This window comes from Tachyglossus aculeatus, chromosome 1 (genome assembly GCF_015852505.1).
Source record: "Tachyglossus aculeatus isolate mTacAcu1 chromosome 1, mTacAcu1.pri, whole genome shotgun sequence".
NCBI lineage: Eukaryota > Metazoa > Chordata > Mammalia > Monotremata > Tachyglossidae > Tachyglossus > Tachyglossus aculeatus.
The window spans coordinates 132127358-132147273 of NC_052066.1; the positions used below are offsets into that span (position 1 = coordinate 132127358).

The 19916-nt window shown below is 41.9% G+C and overlaps 1 protein-coding gene and 1 long non-coding RNA gene across 2 annotated transcripts in view; one reads left to right on the top strand and one right to left on the bottom strand.

Moving 5' to 3' along the window:
* Positions 1-19916, bottom strand: part of PRIM2 (DNA primase subunit 2) — a 323348-nt gene that overhangs the window by 183661 nt on the left and 119771 nt on the right. The window lies entirely within an intron of this gene.
* On the top strand, positions 8929-10245 carry LOC119925628. Its single transcript, XR_005449819.1, has 3 exons — positions 8929-9054; positions 9161-9233; positions 10106-10245. It is a non-coding gene; the product is annotated as an uncharacterized LOC119925628 (long non-coding RNA).

The following is a 19916-nucleotide window of genomic DNA, read 5'->3' on the forward strand; positions in this document are numbered from 1 at the left end:
ATCGACACTCTTTCACAAAATAAATGGCATTGAAAATGTTTTGAATTGGAGGCAGTGAGGTCCAGAAGAAAAGGCACAGGACAGAGTCAGTTGATCCACGTTCTAGTCCTGGTTCTGCTAGTTTTCTGCTGTTTGACCTTGGACAAATCAATCAATTGTATTTACTGAGCACTTACTGTGTGCAGACCCCTTGGGAGAGTACAATATAACAGTTATAACAGAGAAGAAACATTCTTTCCCACAATTTTTGTACTTCTCTGTTCCTCACTGTAAAATGGTTAAAATCCTTTTTTCCGTCCTGTTGGAGATGGACTGTGATTGATTGGGTTATCTTGAATTTACCCCAGTGCTCAGTTTATAGCAAGCACTTAATAAAGAACAGTGCTCCCCCTCGTCCCCCTCTCCATCCCCCCATCTTACCTCCTTCCCTTCCCCACAGCATCTGTATATATGTATATATGTTTGTACATATTTATTACTCTATTTATTTATTTATTTATTTTACTTGTACATATCTATTCTATTTATTTTATTTTGTTAATATGTTTGGTTTTGTTCTCTGTCTCCCCCTTCTAGACTGTGAGCCCACCGTTGGGTAGGGACTGTCTCTATATGTTGCCAATTTGTACTTCCCAAGCGCTTAGTACAGTGCTCTGCACATAGTAAGCGCTCAATAAATACGATTGATGATGATGATGATTATTGTCATTATTGAATAGCATTGATATAAATGCAATAAATAGAAGAGAAAAAAAAGACCAGTGTTACGGAATTGTCAGAAACAGATATTGACTGCATTTCCACAGACAGCAGAGCACTGTATTAGGTTGCTTGGTGCAAAAAATTCTAACTTTAGCAGTGAGGTATTTTAAAACATCAGTAGAGAATTTCTCTCTCATGGATCTGTAGTTCACTCAAGTGGCTGCAATTGGTATTAATGTTGGGCTTGTCAGAAAGATCTGAAGCAACAAAAGCTTCAACTTGAAAAAAGATAGATTGCTTAAACAAAAGAATGTAATGCTTTTTCAAGGGCTACAAGAAATAAATATACTTTATGTGGCATCATTTGGTGGTAAAAATTTAACATTTCAAACTACTCTATACTGGAGTATTAATACTTGTGTGTTCAAATATTTTGTAAATACTGTAAAAATCATTCTCTCCAAAAATTCAACTTTGCAATATCAAGTCTAAAGTGTACTGGGCTAAATCTCTGATGTAAAAAATACTAATACACCATTTGTCCATTTTGAGCAAAAAGAAATATTCTAAAAGTAGTTGAAAATACATTTTTGATCTTGGTGCCCTGATCACATGCCAAGGAAAGTTTGCAGATATAAACAGAGTAAAATTCTAATAAGCAGATTTGCCTTTAGCAATTAATATGTCAATGCTTCTAATTTGTGATATCTAGGTTCCAGTATCCTTTTAGACTGAATATTTTAAATGTACCAATCTGTGAAAAAACTTGATTAGACTTGAAATTTTTAGATTTAGCAATCCGATACACCTGGTGGCTGATAGTAGTTTATTTGAAAATCCAGCTGACAGGTTTTTGGCATCCCAGAACCTGGACTCAATCAAAAACGCCACTATTCCGTTTCCTCTCTGTCATTTTCCTTCCCATTCACTTTTAGAAATTTTTAAGCAGATAAACGCCTCCCAAAAATGCGGCAAAGATTTTACCAGCAGCTGAACCAGACCAATTACCTATGGATCTAGTTCAATTTCAAGCGCTTAGTACAATGCTCTGCACACAGTAAGCACTCAATAAATACAATTGAATGAATAAATGAATGAACTGTTGACGAAATGAAATCAATCCCACCTTTTCCAAACACACAATCCATTTGGCTTTTTCTAAGAACAAAAATGGGGTTTGCTCTCATCTGTTTTGAATGAGCCCATGAGTCAGGAAGCCAAAGGCCCCGATCCAGGGGACGATGAATGGGAGCACTGGTCCCCCACAGAATACCACGGTTTGCACTTACCCAATAATAATAATAATGGTATTTATTAAGTGCTTACTATGTGCCAGGCATTGTACTAAATGCTGGGATGGATACAAGCAAATTGGGTTGGACATGGTCCTTGCCCCATATGGGCTCACAGTCTCAGTCCCCATTTTACAGATGAGGTAACTGAAGCTCAGAGAAGTGAAGTGACTCGCCCAAGGTCACACAGCAGACAAGTGGTGGAGCTGGGATTAGAACCCATGACCTCATGACTCCCAAGCCCGTGCTCTACCCACTACGCCATGTTGCTTCTCTAAACTTCTCAATACTACTAAATTATCTGATTAGAAAGATACCTCAGTTCACAGGATTCAGATAACAGCTTTTCTGCATTTGGTGGGTAGGGAACAGAACACATCTCCCAACTCTGTTAGTCAGTCAGTTGTATTTATTGAGTGCTTACTTGGCAGAGTACTATACTAAGCACTGGGGAGAGTATAACAGACACAGTCAGTACAACAAGCTTACAGTCTAGAGGGGAAGGTAGTAATTAATATGAATAAATTAATTTACAGTTATGTACATAACTGCTGTGGGGCTTGGAGGGGGGATGAATAAAGAGAGAAAGTAAAGGCAATGCAGAAGGGAGTGGGAGAAGAGGAAAGGAGGGCTTACTCAGGGAAGGCCTCTTGGAGATGTGCTTTAATAAGGCTTTGAAGGGGGAAGAATAACTGTCTTTCAGATACGAGAAAGAAGGGCTTTCGAGGCCAGAGGCAGGATGAGGAGGTCGGCAGCAAGATGGATGAGATCGAGGTACAGTGAGAATGTTGACATTAGAGGAATGAACTGCACAGGCTAGGTTGTAGTAGGAACGTAGCAAGGTGAGGTATGAGCGGGCTGGTGATTGAGAGCTTTAAAGGTGATGGCAAGGAGTTTTGTTTGATGCAGAAGTGGATGGGCAACCACTGGAGATTCCTGAGGAGTGGGGAAACATGGCCTGAACGTTTCAGTAGAAAAATGATCCAGGCAGCAGAGTGAAGCATAGACTGGAGTGGGGAGAGAGAGAAGGCAGGGAGGTCAGCAAGGAGGCTGATACAGTCATCAAGGCGGGACATGATACATGCTTGGATTAACACGATAGCAACCTGGGGAAGTAGAGACATAGTAAAACTAAAACGTCCTAGGTCTGCCTCTATATTGATTTGTGATGTTACCTCTCCAAACCCCCATTTCCTCAGCTGTAAAATCCAGATCATAATCCCTGCCTCTCCCTGCCTCATAGGATATGCTGAGGATAAAAACAAATAGTTAATGTGAAAGTGACTTGGAAGAAATATGGTAGTGTGGAGAGGAGACGGTAGATTTTAGAAATGTTGTGAAAGTCGAACTGACAGGATTTAGGGTTGGAATGAATAGGTGGGTGGAATGAGAGAGAGAAATTAAGGATAATGCCAAGATTATGGGCTTGTGAGACAGGAAGGATGGTGGTGCTGTCTAGTGATGGGAAAGTCAGGGGAAGGACAGAGTTTGGGTGGGAAGTTAAGGAGTTCTGTTCTACACATGCTAAGTATGAGATGACAGCAAGACATCCAAGTAAAGATGTCTTGAAGGCAGGATGAAATAAGAGACTACAGAGAGGGAAAGATGGTTTGGAAATCATTTTAAGAGGTGGTAGTTGAAGACACATGAGCAAATGAGTTCTCCAAAGGCCTGCGTATAGATGTATAACCACAGTTACGGGGTGGGAGGCAGAGGAGAAGTCCACGAAAGAGACTAACAATGAGTGGCCACAGTGATAGAAGGAGTACCAGGAGACGACAGCATTAGTGAGGCCGAGGTTGCTTGATGTTTCTAGGAGAAGAGGATGGTCAGTAGTGTCAAAGAGAGCTGAGAGGTTGAGGAGGATTAGAGTGCAGTAGAGGTAGTTGGATTTGGCAATTAACAGATTATTGGTGACTTTTGAGAGTGCAGTTTCTGTGGAGTGAAGGTAACAGAAGCCAGATTGGAGGGGGTCAAGGAGAGAACTGGAGGAGAGGAATTTGAGATAGTGGGTGTAGACAACTCACTCGCTCTGGGAGTTTGGAGAAGAATGTTAGAAGGGAGATGGGACAATAACTGGAAGGAAGGGTCAAGGAAGGGTATTTTTTAGAATAGGGGAGACATGGGCATGTTTGAGAGCAGTGGGCAAATAAGCCATTGGAGAGCCATTGGAGATGGCAGTTAGGGAGGGGGCAAGTGTTTTGATGAGGTGCAAAGGAACGGGGTCTGATGTGCAGGTGGAGGGAGTGGATTTTGAGAGAAGGTAGGTGGGGATATAGGGGGATATAGACATTAATTTGAAAAATAAGTAATTTATAATAAATTATTTAAAGATATGTGCATATGGGCTATGAGGTTGGGGCAAATGTCAAATATCCAAAGAAACTATCAGAGTCAAAGTTTACATGCTTATATTTAAAGGTACTATGGTTCCACATCACCAGGGCCAAATCGATTATCTGATTACACCAAGTACCTTGGACATATTGAAAGCTTGCTTGGAGAAATGGTTAGAAACAGGATTTAGTCTAACTCGCATATTAAACTCATTTAACTTCCCTTCTAGCTCCTCTGGCTGGGCCTCAGGAAAGTAGGCAAGCAGGTACATACAGAATACCCAGCAAGACAAAAACTGAACCCCCTCTTCTATTCTTTCTTCAGCCCCCATATGGGCTGAGACTTTCCCATTTTTGGCAATGGAGCCAGTTTCCTCCCAGAATGTTCTATTAGTAAGCTCCTTCAAGTCAATCAGTCAATCGTTTTTATTGAGCACTTACTGTGTGCAGAGCACCATACTAAGCACTTAGGGGGGTATAATACAAGAATAAACAGACACATTCCCACAACAAGCTTACAGTTTAGAGGGAGAGACAGACATTAATATAAATAAATTAGAGATATGTACATAAGTGGTGTGGGGCTAGGATAGAAAATGAATAAAGGGAGCGCCTTGTGGGTCAGGGATCACGTCTACCCTCCAATCTGGCTTCCGTCCGCTACACTCCACCGAAACTGCCCTCTCAAAGGTCAACAGTGACCTCCTTCTTGCCAAATCCAACGGCTACTACTCTATCCTAATGGTCCTCGACCTCTCATCTGCCTTCGACACTGTGGACCACCCCCTTCTCCTAAAACCCCTATCCATCCTCTCCTGGTTCTCCTCTTATTTCTCCAGCCGTTCATTCTCAGTCTCCTTTGTGGGCTCCTCCTCCCCCTCCCATCCCCTTACTGCAAGTGTTCCTCAAGGGTCAGTACTTGGTCCCCTTCTGTTCTCTATCTACACTCACTCCCTTGGTGAACTCATTTGCTCCCACGGCTTCAACTATCATCCCTATGCCTATGACACCCAAATGTACAATTCCGACCCTGCTCTCTCTCCCTCCCTCCAGGCTCATATCTCCTCTTGCCTTCAGGACATCTCCATCTGGATGTCTGCCCGCCATCTAAACCTCAATATGTCCAAGACTGAGCCCCTTATCTTCCCTCCCAAACCCTGTCCTCTCCCTGACTTTCCCATCACTGTAGATGGCATTACCATCCTTTCTGTCTCACAAGCCTGCAAACTTGGTGTCATCCTCGACTCCGCTCTCTCATTCACCTCACACAACCAATCCGTCAACAAAATCTGCTGGTCTCACCTCCACAACATCACCAAGATCCACCATTTCCTCTCCATCCAAACCGCTACCTTGCTGGTTCAATCTCTCATCCTATCCCAACTGGATTACTGCATCAGCCTCCTCTCTGATCTCCCATCCTCCTGTCTCTCCCCGCTTCAGTCTATACTTCACTCTGCTGCCCAGATTATCTTTGTACAGGAACGCTCTGAGCATGTCACTCCCCTCCTAAAAAATCTCCAGCAGTTGCCTGTCAATTTACGAATCAAGCAAAAACTCCTCACTCTCAGCTTCAAGGCTCTCCCTCACCTCGCCCCCTCTTACCTCACCTCCCTTCTCTCCTTCTACAGCCCAGCCTGCACACTCTGATCCTCTGCCGCTAAACTCCTCACTGTGCCTTGTTCTCACCTGTCCCGCCGTCGACCCCCGGCCCACATCCTTCCCCCGGGCCTGGAATGCCCTCCCTCCACAAATCCGCCAAGCTAGCTCTCTTCCTCCCTTCAAAGCCCTACTAAGAGCTCACCTCCTCCAGGAGGCCTTCCCAGACTGAGCCCCCATTTTCCTTCTTCCTCCCCATCGCCCTACCTCTGCACTACCTCCTTCCCCTCCCCACAGCACTTGTATATATTTTTACAGATTTATTACTCTATTTATTTTACTTGCACATACTTACTACTCTATTTATTTTGCTAAAGACGTGCATATAGCTATAATTCTATTTATCCTGATGGTTTTGACACCTGTCTACATGTTTTGTTTTGTTGTCTGTCTCCCCCTTCTATTCATTCATTCAACCATATTTATTGAGCACTTTCTGAGTGCAGAGCACTGTACTAAGCACTTGGGAAGTACAAGTCAGCAACAGGTAGAGACAGTCCCTACCCAACAACAGTCTCACAGTCTAGAAGGGGGAAACAGACAACAAAACAAAACATGTAGGCAGGTGTCAAAATCATCAGAACAAATAGAAGTAAAGCTATATGCACATCATTAACAAAATAAATAGAATAGCAAATATGTACAAGTAAAATAAACAGAGCAATAAATCTGTACAAATATATACGAGTGCTGTGGGGAAGGGAAGGAGGTAGGGCAGGGGGATGGGGAGGAGGAGAGGAAAAAGGGGGCTCAGTCTGGGAAGGCCTCCTGGAGGAGGTGAGCTCTCAGTAGGGCTTTGAAGGGAGGAAGAAAGCTAGCTTGGCAGATGTGTGGAGGGAGGGCATTCCAGGTCAGGGGAAGGACGAGGGCTGGGGGTCGACGGCGGGACAGGCGAGAACGAGGCACAGTGGCACATGGACGGTGCAGGCTGGGCTGTAGAAGGAGAGAAGGGAGGTGAGGTAGGAGGGGGTAAGGTGATGGAGAGCCTTGAAGCCAAGAGTGAGGAGTTTTTGCTTGATTCGTAGGTTGACAGGCAGCCACTGAAGGTTTTTGAGGACTGTGAGCCCATTGTTGGGTAGGAACCGTCTCTGTGTGTTGCAGACTTGTACTTCCCAAGCACTTAGTACAGAGCTCTGCACACAGTAAATGCTCCATAAATACGACTGAATGAATGAATGAATACCAACTCTGTTGTATTGTACTCTCCCAAGTGCTTAGTACAGTACTCTGCACACAATAAGAGCTCAGTAAATATGATCAGTTGAGTGACTGATTGGTGATTGGAAGTGAAGGCCTCTGCACCATGGAGTGTGTAGTAGTACAGACTCCCTTCCCATCAAGCCTCCTGCCAGCCATATTAAAACCCCCTGCACCAGCTTTGCTACTGCTCACTAAAAGACAGGCAGTAATCAAGTGTTACTTACAGTGACCCAAAATGCATTAATCATGTCATCTCCAGGATACAACTTGCCAGAGATAAAGATAAAAGTGCATCCCCAGGTTGTTGTTTTTCATTTTTTAAGGAACTATTCAGGTTTGGAGTCAGTATTCACCACACTGCACATCTTTGCTCGGACCAAACGTTCACAGGGAGTGACCAAACCATATAAGTGAGGCCGAGGCCAAAGGAGAAGTGGCCACAGATGATCTTCACAGGCCTATCTGTGTGTTGTGCCTCAGCAGTCACTACACGGCCTCTAGGGCTACAATTCCCATATGCTCATGCTTGGAAAAGTTTCATGTGCGTCAGCACCCCCTGAAAGATAATTCCTGGTTACTTCCAGTTTGGGTTGAGCTTACGGATGATCCAGCTTAGCATTCAAATGCCATGTAGGACTAGGCTGTCATGACAGAGGATGAAATAAGCTGGGCATGAGGAAGGACCAATTAAAGATGGAGACCCCAATAGGCAGATGAGGTCCAAGACTTCTATTTTTTGTAAAAGCCAAAGGCCTGGAAAATTGAGAAATAATATGTACTGATGCGAGACCGCAGCAGCATTTGGGAGAAGGGGGCTGCTCTCCTAGAACCAAGCTTTCGTATAAAAGCTTACCTAAGAGGCCAAAAAACAGAGGAACGACTCTGGGACAAATCCATGAATGCAGCAGGGGCCTATCCTCAAATACAAACAATACAGCAAGGTGTGTTGGTCATGCATAGGTCTATTCAAACACACACACTTGGATAGAGTCTTACTTAATAGTGCCAGCTTCATAGGACAGCTATATAAAATAGAACCAAAGGCAAATAAAAAGTTCTCACTGCAGTAAAAAAAACCTTGGAACAGACTCAACAAAACAAGGCTCACTGCTGAGGATAAGACCTAATGTAAGACATTCTTCTCCAAAAAGAGAATTTAGGTTCACTGAAGCAGAAAACTAAAAGCCTTTAATACAAAACTGTAATTAATGGGTATTATAAATCATAGTGGTGCATCTCTGATTCCAGGTTAGTGGGATGCGCTGCGTGGAGCACACAGTAATTCAACAAAAAGTGGCCTCCCGCATATAATTGCCTTTCTTGGAAAAAACTAATTTGATCCCGAAGAGGTAAGAAGGATTGCCGATAATTACACTCACAAAATCACTGCTTCCTGCTCTCAAAAACACACTAAAAAATGTGCTTTTATTTTCAGCCAAATTTAAAAAAATGCTTCACTGCCTAATTTTCAACCAAATCAGGTTATAAAACACATTATATTTTTAAAATTATATTTTTTAAATACATGACTTTCTCTAGGCTACATTATTTGGATAGTTACAAAGACTCAAACTCAAAAAGCTAAAGACTTCACTCATCTACCCATAGTATAGGAATTACAGAAAATTTATCTAACATAAAACTGCACCTCAACTATGATTTGTAAAAATCATTGCTGGAAAGTGAAAGGATAACAATCTTGTGCTCATTCAATTTTTCATTTCTTTTAGTGCCAGGCATGAAATGACTTACAGTCCAGGTCATCTAGACTATGATCTATTATTGAGACAACTGGTGAAGTCCTTAACCACTTCAAGTGAAAAGGAGAGTCGACACAATATTATCTGTGAAAGCAAGGCAATATGGTATAAAGCAGCCATCCAAAACTTTTTCTGCCAATGACCCCAATTGGCATTTGACTAACACCACATATTTATACTAGTTTCTCTTACTTTCCTTACCTTCTGCAAGACCCTTGAAACTTCTGTCTCAATTTCCTCTGCAATAAAAAGGATGATGCCAGCCAATAATTCTTATAAAGAAGGTAAGACAAATCCTGAAATAACCTCAGTAAAACCCTTTTAGTTTCTTGAAATAAAAGTTACACTGAATGCACACCACACCAAACTCTACTTTTTCCTGAATGGCCACCAGTCCTCCCATGTAATTTTAGGTACCTTACTGTTGGGCTTCTCTGGGGCCTCGAGTAGCTAAGAGCTATGGGTTTGAGGCCTGGGAGTTGGGCTTTCTGATGCTACTTTCCTCTATCAGACTGCAGAAACAACCAGCAGGAAGCATCTGAGAAAGTGGTCTTCCCAGCCCTTGAAATGTCAGTGAAAATGCCAATACTTCCAGACCCTGGCATAGTGAAGCCCTACAGTTGACAACTGTTTGGTCTGACATCATTTTGAATTGTTTAGTGGCTTGGTTCCTGCTTGGTGAAGGCATTCAACATGTCCCACCCAATTACAGATTACATTTCTCACTGCCTTGACAGTGGGTCTCAAACAGAGTTTATGGGAGATAATGCTGAGAGAAAGCCTGCCACCCCCCTGTCCCTCCTCTCAAGAAAGAACTGTACCAAAAATCTAGTGCCATGATGATCAGCAAAGTGAGAACTGTGAGCCTAAAGAGGCTTCTTTAGAAGACTCTCCCCCACTAAAATCCACCCATGTGAGGGTGGCTTTAGCTTCTTAGGTTCTACCTATGTGAAGCACAAGTTAAATGCTCATCCAACACTTAGATGTGGGATGGGATCACCATTCTAGGGTTTAATAATATTCTGATCACAGAAAACACTACACTTTAAAGGGATATTTTCTTCCCTTTGAACCGACTTAACTAGGTTCCTTCCGGTCATGTGATTCTCTGTTAAAGTCAAAATGTTGAAAGCTATCTTTTTTCATCCTTCCTCAGGGAGAAATTAGGCAAAACCTCTGAAGTTGTTGCCCACGGACAAGTCCTTCACTGAGCGACCTAAGAATATAAGAGATGTCTGCCCTGGAACAAGCCTATGATCTATCCCGTCCAATATTCTGTGCAAGTCTCCCCACTCCTCAAACACCTTTGTCACTGAGGCAATAAATATATTTTGTGATATGATCCGTTTGTCATTCTTCCTCATAATTAGGGATATACTTTTCAAAGTCACTACCTATCAGCCATAAAAGTGTCTAAAGTTCATGTTAAACCTAAATTTCCTCAAATAACCTCAAGCTTGGCTTTAATAATGTACTATGGACCTATCCATGGATTGCTCTAAATCTTTCTTGAATTTATTTTCTACCTGTACAACATCCTATGATAATGAAGGCAGTGTGCTTTGTACCAATTAGGTGATAAAGTGCTTCCTTTTGTTCATCATGAACCCACTGCCTTCAAGCTTCAGTGAATTTACCCATAGCCTCCCCTTCATGATATTGCAGACCTCAATCATGCCCCAGCATGCCTTATCCAAACTATCAGTATTAAATCGAAGTACATGTATCATAATTTGGCATTAGAACCATCCATTCCCAAGGCTTCAACTAACTCTTTGCAGACAACTCCCAAATCTAGCTCTCCAGCCCTGACTTCTCTCCTCCTCTGAAATCTGGCATTTCCTCCTGCTTTAGGACATCTCTGTCTGAGTGTCCCACATTCATAATAATAATTATTATAATGATGGCATTTGTTAAGCACTTACTATGTGCAAAGCACTGTTCTAAGCGTTCTAAATTCATCCCTACACATGTCCAAAACTGAATATATCTTCCCTCCCAACTCTACTTTCCCATCAATGTAGACAACACCACCATCCTTACTGTCTCACAAGCCTATAATCATTTTCCTTGACTCATTTCTTTCCTTCAACTCACATATTCAGTCAGTCCATAAATCTTGTTGATTTTATCTCCATGGTATCTCCAGAAGTTGCTCCTTCCTGTCCAAACTGCCATCCCACTAGTTTAAGCATTTGCATTATCCCATTTCATTAATTGCATCAGCCTGTTCATGAACTTTCCTGCACCTAGCCTCTCTGCTCTCCAGGGAAGCAGCGTGGCCTACTGGAAAGAACATGGGGCTGGGATTCAGGGGTCCTGGGTTCTAATCCCAGTCCACCACATAACTGTTGTGTGACCTTGGGTAAATCTGCTTAACTTAACTTCTCTGTGCCTCAGTTCCCTCAAATGTAAAATGGGGATTCAATACCTGTTCTCCCTTCTACTTAGACTATGAACTCCATGTGGGACCTTTATCTACCCCAGCACTTAGTACAGTGCTTGGCTCAAAATAAGCACTTGAATACCACAGTTACAATCATTACTCTCCAGTCCATACTTCATGCTGCTGGTCAGGTAACTTTTCTAAAAATAAAAATAAAAACAATTCTGCGTATGTCTCCCCACTCCAATGGTTGCTATCCATCTATACATCAAGCAGAAACTCCTCACCAATGGATTCAAGGCAGTCAGTTCTCCCTATCACATATAACCCAGCTTCTCTCCCACTACACTGCTCTAAGCGCTAGTAGATACAAGGTAATCAGGTTGTTCCACATGGGGTTCACAGTCTTAATCCCCATTTTACATATGAGGTAACTGAAGCACAGAAGTTAAGTGACTTGCCGAAGGTCACACAGAAGACAAGTGTTGAGCCGTGAGTAGAACCCACGCCCTCTGACTTCCAAGCCCATGCTCTTGCCACTAGGCCATGCTGATTCACGTCTACAGAGCTTACAGAAAACTCACGCTTTAGGATTTACCATGGTTGACCCAATGTGCCCAAAGTTTATCTTCTGATACCACAGTGTCCTCCTCAAATCTGAGAGACATTTACACTTCTCCCCTTCAAAGCCTTTATTGAGGCACGTATCCTCCAAGAGGCCTTCCCTGATGAAGCCCTCCTTTCCTCTTGACCTTCTGTGCCAAGGAGAGCTTTGCAAGAGGAGAAAAAAGCAGGTATACTTCGTACAGAGTATAAGTAAAATCTTACTTTGAAAGGCCTGCATTTCCATCCAAAAGCATAATGAACCAGAAACTAGGAAGTTAGAAGGCAGCAAGAAATATCAGACTACATTTTAGCACATTTAGGTAAAAGCCATCAACTATCTCCTAAATATTTAAGAAGTCCCTTTAAGCATAACATCCTTTAATGCTTCATTACTGAGAAATCACATTCTATTTAGAAAATAAGAAATGTTTCCCTCCAGCTACCAAAAGGGTCATATTCATTTCATGACATCACTACCTGCCTAATTTCCTTTGAATGTCTTTGGACTTGCCATACAGGCTATTATTAGCATGAAGTTATAGTGCATTGCAGGAATAGGTGATGTTGCCATGATTCATTACCTTGAGTATCAAGAAAGAAAAAAGAATGGCAGGTGGGTTATCCCAAATCATTTGAGAACTCTCAAGGGTAAGTGAAAGCAACCATTGAGTATGGTAGTTTTATGTGTGCTGCACTTCAAAAAGAACATCAGGCAGATCTCAAGGAATCCAGATTAGGCCACACAAATACAACATTGAATGGAAATTCAGCCTACACTCTCAAACCTTCTTTTTAACATCAGTTCAGTAAGAGCTCTTCCAAACAAACAGAAACAGGCACCAAAACACTCAAATAAATGGGGCCATTTTTATCCATTTGTTATCTGTAGATGCTAACCTTACTACCACTGCTTAATATTTCAGTCTAAAATTTTTAGGTATTTTAAAATTGATATTCATTATAAAATTGTCTATTATGAGCATTCACAATGAAAATCCTCACCTTTGCCTAAAGGAATCAATAACTTTAGATAGGGTCGATGACAATAATTCCATCACAACTCATTTTTAACTATTCAATCAATGGTATTTACTGAGCGCTTACTATATGTAGAGCACAGTACTAAGAACTTGGGAGAGTACAACAGAGTTGGTAAATGTCTTGCCTGCCCACAATGACATTATTTTCTTTTATCTTATTTTTTATATTGAGCTCCACTTAACTTTTTCTTTCTGTAACTTGTGAGTTTGCTACTTTTTAAGTGCTCTGGATTATATGCAGGACCACAATGCACCTAGGACGACTTTACTTCCAACCTATTATAGTCATACAAGGAATGGTTTCTGTTTTGTATGTGCTGGTGCAGTTTACAGGGTTCAGATGAATGCACTGTGGCTTAGTGGACAGAGCACGGGACTGGGTGTCAGGAGGACCTGGATTCTAATTATGGCTTTGCCACTTGTCTTCTGTGTGACCTTGAGCAAGTCACCTAACTTCTCTATGCCTCAATTACCTCATCTGTAAAATGGGGATTAAGTCTGTGGGCCCCAGTGCCTGTCATGCCACCAACCCCCAGCCCACGTCCTACCTCTGCCTTGGAACACCCTCCCTCCTCAAATCCACCAGACAATTACTCTCCCCCTTCTAAGCCCTACTGAAGGCACATCTCCTCCAAGAGGCCTTCCCACATTAAGCCCCTGTTTTCCTCATCCTCCACTCCCTTTTGCATCACCCTGGCTTGCTCCCTTTGCTCTTCCCCCCCATCCCTGCCCCACAGTACTTATAATAATAATAATACTGGCATTTGTTCAACGCTTACTATGTGCAAAGCACTGTTCTAAATGCTGGGGGGATACAAGTTGATCAGGATGTCCCACATGGGGCTCACAGTCTTAATCCCCATTTTACAGATGAGGTAACTGAGGCTCAGAGAAGTTAAGTGACTTGCCCAAGGTCACACAGCAAACATATGGTGGAGCCAGGATTAGAACCCATGAGCTCTGACTCCCAAGCCTGTGCTCTTTCCACTGAGCCACACTGCTTCTCTGTACGTATGTATGTGTCTGTAATTTCATTTATTTATATTGATGTCTGTTTATTTGTATTGATATCTGTCTCCCACCCCTCTAGACTGTGAGCTCATTGTAGGCAGGTGGACCTGGACTCTTTATTCTCTCTTTATTGCTGCACTGTACTTTCCCAAGCACTTAGAACAGTGCTGGCACATACTAAGAGCTTAACAAATACCATCATTATTATTACAGTGCTCTGCATATAGTAAGTGCTCAATAAATACCACTGAATGAATGAATGACATGGCCCTTGTATCTACCACAATGCCTGACACACAGTGAGTGCTTAACAAATACCAGCTAAAAAAAAAATGAAAAAGAATGGATAGGGCCCTTATAGTGCTAATAGAAACGTTTTTAGATTTTCCTGAAAAACTCTCTCCCCTCCAAAATGTACCTGTCTGGGCTAGGGCCTAAAATGTCTAGTGGGAAATACACCTCTGCTTACATAATTGCCAGAAGCTTCGGTTTTCAGAACTTGTCAGATCGAGAATGATTTAGTACTAGTTACAGTGTCCTCGACAGTGCTGTGTGATCTTGGGTAAATCAATTAACTTCCCTGTGCGGCAATTTCCTGATCTGAAAAATGGGGAGTCAATACCTCTTCTTCCTCCTACTCAGACTGAGAGCCCTGTGTGGGAAAGAGATGCTGTCTGACATGATGATCTTGGATCTACCATGGTGCTTAATACACTGCTTGGAACACAGTAAGTGCTTAATTAATACCACAGCTATCTCTATCCCCCATCGAGAGATGATGCCCATTTAATTTAAGGGTGTTTTTACATAATTACAATGGTGAAGGTATCTCAATCAACCCGTGATACTTACAGAGTGTTTATTTCAGGCTCTAAACTGAGATAACACTCCTAAAAAGGACTAACTTCAACTTAAAAAAAAAAGATAGAGATGACACAATTGGCTAAAACCATAAAACAGAGTTCCAGACGAAACACTTCTCAAAACATTTCTTTATATGGATGTCACAAAGTCTTGGGGACAAGCCAGCACTTCACCAGTATCACCTAGTAACAACCTCTTAATAGATTATAAAGAGCAATCTATGAAATTATGATGGGAGAAGTAAGGTAAGTAATAACCTAATTAGACAGTTAGCCTCCCCGCCATTCAAAGCCTTATTGAGGGCACATGTCCTCCAGGAGACCTTCCCTAACAACCTTCATCACCCCTTCCTCTTCTGCCACTCCCTTCTACATTGCCCTGACTTGCTCCCTCTGTTCTTCCGCCATCTCAGCCCCATGGCACTTATGTACATATCTGCAATTACTTTTTGTATTGATCTCTGCCTCCCTGCCTCCAGACTGTAAGCTCGAAGTGGGCAGGGACTATGTCTACTTATTGCTGTATTGTTCTCTCCCAAACGCTTAGTACAGTGCTCTGCACACAGGAAGTGCTCAAAAAATATAATTGACTGACTGACTGGCTTGTCCGTTGTGTGACCCTGGGCAAGTCACTTCACTTCTCTGTGCCTCAGTTTCCTCATCTGTAAAATGGGGATTGAGACCGTGAGCCCCACATGGGACAGGGACTGTGTCCAACCCGATTTGCTTGTACCCAACCCAGCATTTAGTACAGTTCCTGGCACACAGCAAGTGCTTAACAAATACCATAATTACTAGTATTATTATTATTATTGTTATTATGTGTCAGGCACTGTACTAAGCACTGGAGAGAATTTAAGACAATACAGTTGGAGACAATCCCTGTCTTTCACAGGCCCACAGTTTACGTACGAGGGAGTAGGATTTAATCCCCATTTTACAGATGAAGTAACTGAGGCACAGAAAGGATAAGTGGCTTTCATTCAATCATTCAATTCATTTGCATTTATTGAGTGCTTACTGTGTGCAGAGCACTGTACTAAGCACTTGGGAGAGTTCATTACCACAGTAAACAGACACATTCCCTGCCCACAATGAGTTTACAATCTAGAGGGTGGGGAGGCAGACATCAATGCAAATAAATTAAATTACAGATATGTACATAAGTGCTGTGGGTTTGGGAGGGGGGAAGAGTAAGAGGAACAAGTCAGGGCGATGCAGAAGGGAGTGGGAGATAAGGAAAGGTGGAACTTAGTCTGGGAAGGCCTCTTGGAGGGGATGTGCCTTCAATATGGCTTTGAAGGGGGAAAGTAATTGTCCGTTGGATTTGAGAAGGGAGGGCATTCCAGACCAGAGGCAGGGCATGGGCTAGGAGCTGGTGGTGAGACCGGCAAGATCGAGGCACAGTGAGAAGGTTAGCACTAGAGGAGCTAAGTGTGGAGGCTGGGTTGTAGAAGGAGAGAAGCAAGGTGAGGTAGGAGGGGGAAATGTGGTGGACTGCTTTAAAGCCAATAGTGAGGAGTTTTTGTTTGATGTGGATGGGCAACCACTGGAGTTTTTTGAGGAGTGGGGTGACACATCGTGAATATTTTTGTAGAAAAATGATCTGGGCATCAGAATGAAGTGTGGACTGGAGTCGGGGGAGACAGGAGGCTGGGAGGTCAGCAAGGAGGCTGATGATGCAATCCAGGTGGGATAGGGTGAGTGATTATATTAACGCGGTAGCAGTTTGGATGGAGAGGACTTTAGCTATGTTGTGAAAGTGGGACCAACAGATTTAGTGAAGGATTGAATTTGTTGGTTGAATGACAGAGAGGAGTCAAGGATAATGCCAAGGTTAAGGGCTTGTGAGACAGGAAGAATAGTGGTGTCATCTACAGTGATGGGAGAGTCAGGGGGAGGACAGGGTTGTCCAAGGCCGCACTGCAGATGAATCGCTTTTACTGTTGCCCCTATAATAACTGAATTTAAAATGTCACTCTAAACCAAGTGGATTATATAGAAGGTGAATTAGAGGTAAGAGCATACATCATAGCAGTAACAATTTTTTTTAATCTTATACGTCCCTTAAAAGGACTGGAAGATAGTCCTTTTCCATCCCCATCCTAGTGAAGGCTTCTCTTGCTGAAATGTAAAACAATGGCAAGCTCTCCTATACCTCGTAGTTAACACATTCATATGCACCTCAATCTGAGCATAAAATGACATTACCTGTCCCTACAAAACTGATAAGACATGCCACATCACTGAGATTCTATTCTGCGTAGAGAAAGCCAAGACCCAACAGACCATCTGGCAGTCAATGAAACATTAGAGATGGGGACAGGAATGGGGTAAATGCCTCCATCAACTCACTGGACAGTAAGAGATCCTACCAGCACATTGTTTGAGAACCACTGGCCTATGTTCATGGCCAAAATCCTCCATTTCCTAACTGTGCTGCTTCCTAATAATAATAATAACAACAGTAATAATAATAAAAATAATTGTGGTATTTGTTAAGCACTTACTAAGTGTCAAGAACTGCACTAAGCTCTGGGGTAGACACAAGCAAATTGGGTTGGACAAAGTCCCTGTGCCACATGGGGCTCACAGTCTTAATTCCTATTTTACAGATGAGGTAACTGAGGGACAGAGAAATGATGTGATTTAACAAAGGTCAAACAAAAGACAAGTGGCGGAGCTGGGATTAGAGCCCAAGTCCTTCTGATTCCCAGGCCAACGTGCTATCCACTAGACCATGCTGTTTCTCAAATTAACAGGCCATTTTCCCTATCACCACACAAAACAAAACAATTCCAGAAGCAAGTAACACCAATAGCAAAGCTTATAGAAACTTTTCTTCCCATTATTGAAGGACACATGAAGAAAAGAGGGCAGAGGAGGAAAAATGAGGAAAGGATTGGTTTTCCATCCTCTCCTCCTTAAAGGCCATTTCCCAATCTCTGCAGAAATGTGAGCAGCTTGCATATGCCCTAAGTGTCTGCAAATTATGGGCAATCTAGCAGGGTAATAACCAGCATTCAATTTGAAAGCCCCCGCAGAAGATAGAAGGAGGGAAAAACTAACTCTGGACCACCTAGGAGTCACAGTCACATTTCAACCCTTAAGGCAAAGAAAAGGAAGTAGCAGTGATTGTCTCCCTGCTGGGGTAAAACATGGTCAGCTCTTTGGCGAATGGAAACATTTTAAACTTAAGAAAATGCTTGACGCCAAGTGAAGTTGAAATAAATCACTACAAAGTACTGAATTAGATTTAGGGAACAAAGCTAAGCTGTTGTTACAACACAAGCTGTTTTGGCACTTTTACACAAGCACATGAAATTTCATTTGTAAAAGTACTGACAGACTCTCAAACTACATATTCTTCATTAAACACCCATGTGTATCACATGCAAAAGACCTCGAAGAATGTGTTTCTATAAGGTTAATGGAAAAGAAACCCTCAAGGATGCAGCCACCATTTTAAAAAGCCTATCAGGATGTAGAGATCAGTTAGATTCTTATTTCCTAGTTTCCAAGGTTTGAAGCAGAACTTAACTATTAGTCAAATATTGTTTTTAATTTTAATTCTGCTTGCATGATGGACCAAAAGAAAAGTAACAACATTCATCCCTAATTGACAAATCAGACTGAACAAATTTTCCACTTAAGAGAAGCAGCGTGGCTCAGTGGAAAGAGCACAAGCTTGGGAGCCAGAGATCATGGGTTCTCATCCCGGCTCCACCACTTGTCAGCTGTGTGACTTTGGGCAAGTCATTTAACTTCTCTGTGCCTCAGTTACCTCATCTGTAAAATGGGGATTAAGACTGTGAGCCCCACATGGGACAACCTGATTACCTCGTATTCCCCCCGGAGCTTAGAACAGTGCTTCACACATAGTAAGCGCTTAACAAATGCCATCATTATTTATTTACGTGACAGCATTTAGGAATGACATGTAAAGTGGTAGGTAAAAGTAAATGAAAAGAAATCTGAATTGCCTTTGGCATTTATCTTGCCCCTTTGTGCAATAAATTCCGTTTGGGAGTGATACATTCTGAATTTCCCCATTCAAGCACTAAATGAATCTGTCTCCTCCACGATGATAGTTCCAGTACAGCAGTGATACATATCCCCATTTTAATTAACCTAATGGTCTATTCACTGATCATACTTGGAGGTCTATTTCATTATGCTAAATTAACATTTTCTTTCCATTAAAGTTTCAGATAATAAAAAGACATTGCCTGCATGCGTAGTTTACAGCACATTGAATCTATAGTATTCCTTAGTTTAGCGATTACAACCACGTAAATGCTTTTGGAAAACCACTTAGGTATTCAAGCAGCACAGTGATTTATTTCTTCATAAGCAAGGACAGTGATTAATAACAATAAAGGTACAATATTTCAGAATCCAAAATACCTATACATTAACTCAACAAATGTGGTATTAGGGGAGAGTTTAGATCGACATCGTCCAATAATTTATTTTTCAATCAAACTAAATGGAGCTTTAGTCACGCAAGGCAGTTCAATAAAGACAAAAACCAATTCACTGCATTTTTCTCAAAATAAAGCTAAGTTTTTATACTTGAATCCGACACAAGAACAACAGAGTTGCTTTAATTTTGAAAGCGGAATTTTTACAGGCTTCTTAAAATTCTTCCATTTACTAATTTACTGAGGAATTATGTGATTTAAATTGTCTTTCACAAATTCACAACACCTGATAATCCCATGCCAAAGTATGAGAATTTGCAGGTGAGCAAAAGTTAGTGTTCGCTGGAATAAACAAGTTAATTCCTGTTTTATCAAAATGAAAATACCTCCCCAATTTGATACGATAATTCAAAATACAGTTCAAATTCTCTCTTCTCTACACTTGATTTACAAATTTATCTTCTGTAACAGACAAGCCAAAAGAGCAGCATCAGAGTAAGGTCATCATCATCAATCGTATTTATTGAGCGCTTACTGTGACTACAAAGGATGTTTTACACTACATTAGCGAACTGGATTCATTCATTCATTCATTCAATTGTATTTACTGAGTGCTTACTGTGTGCAGAGCACTGTA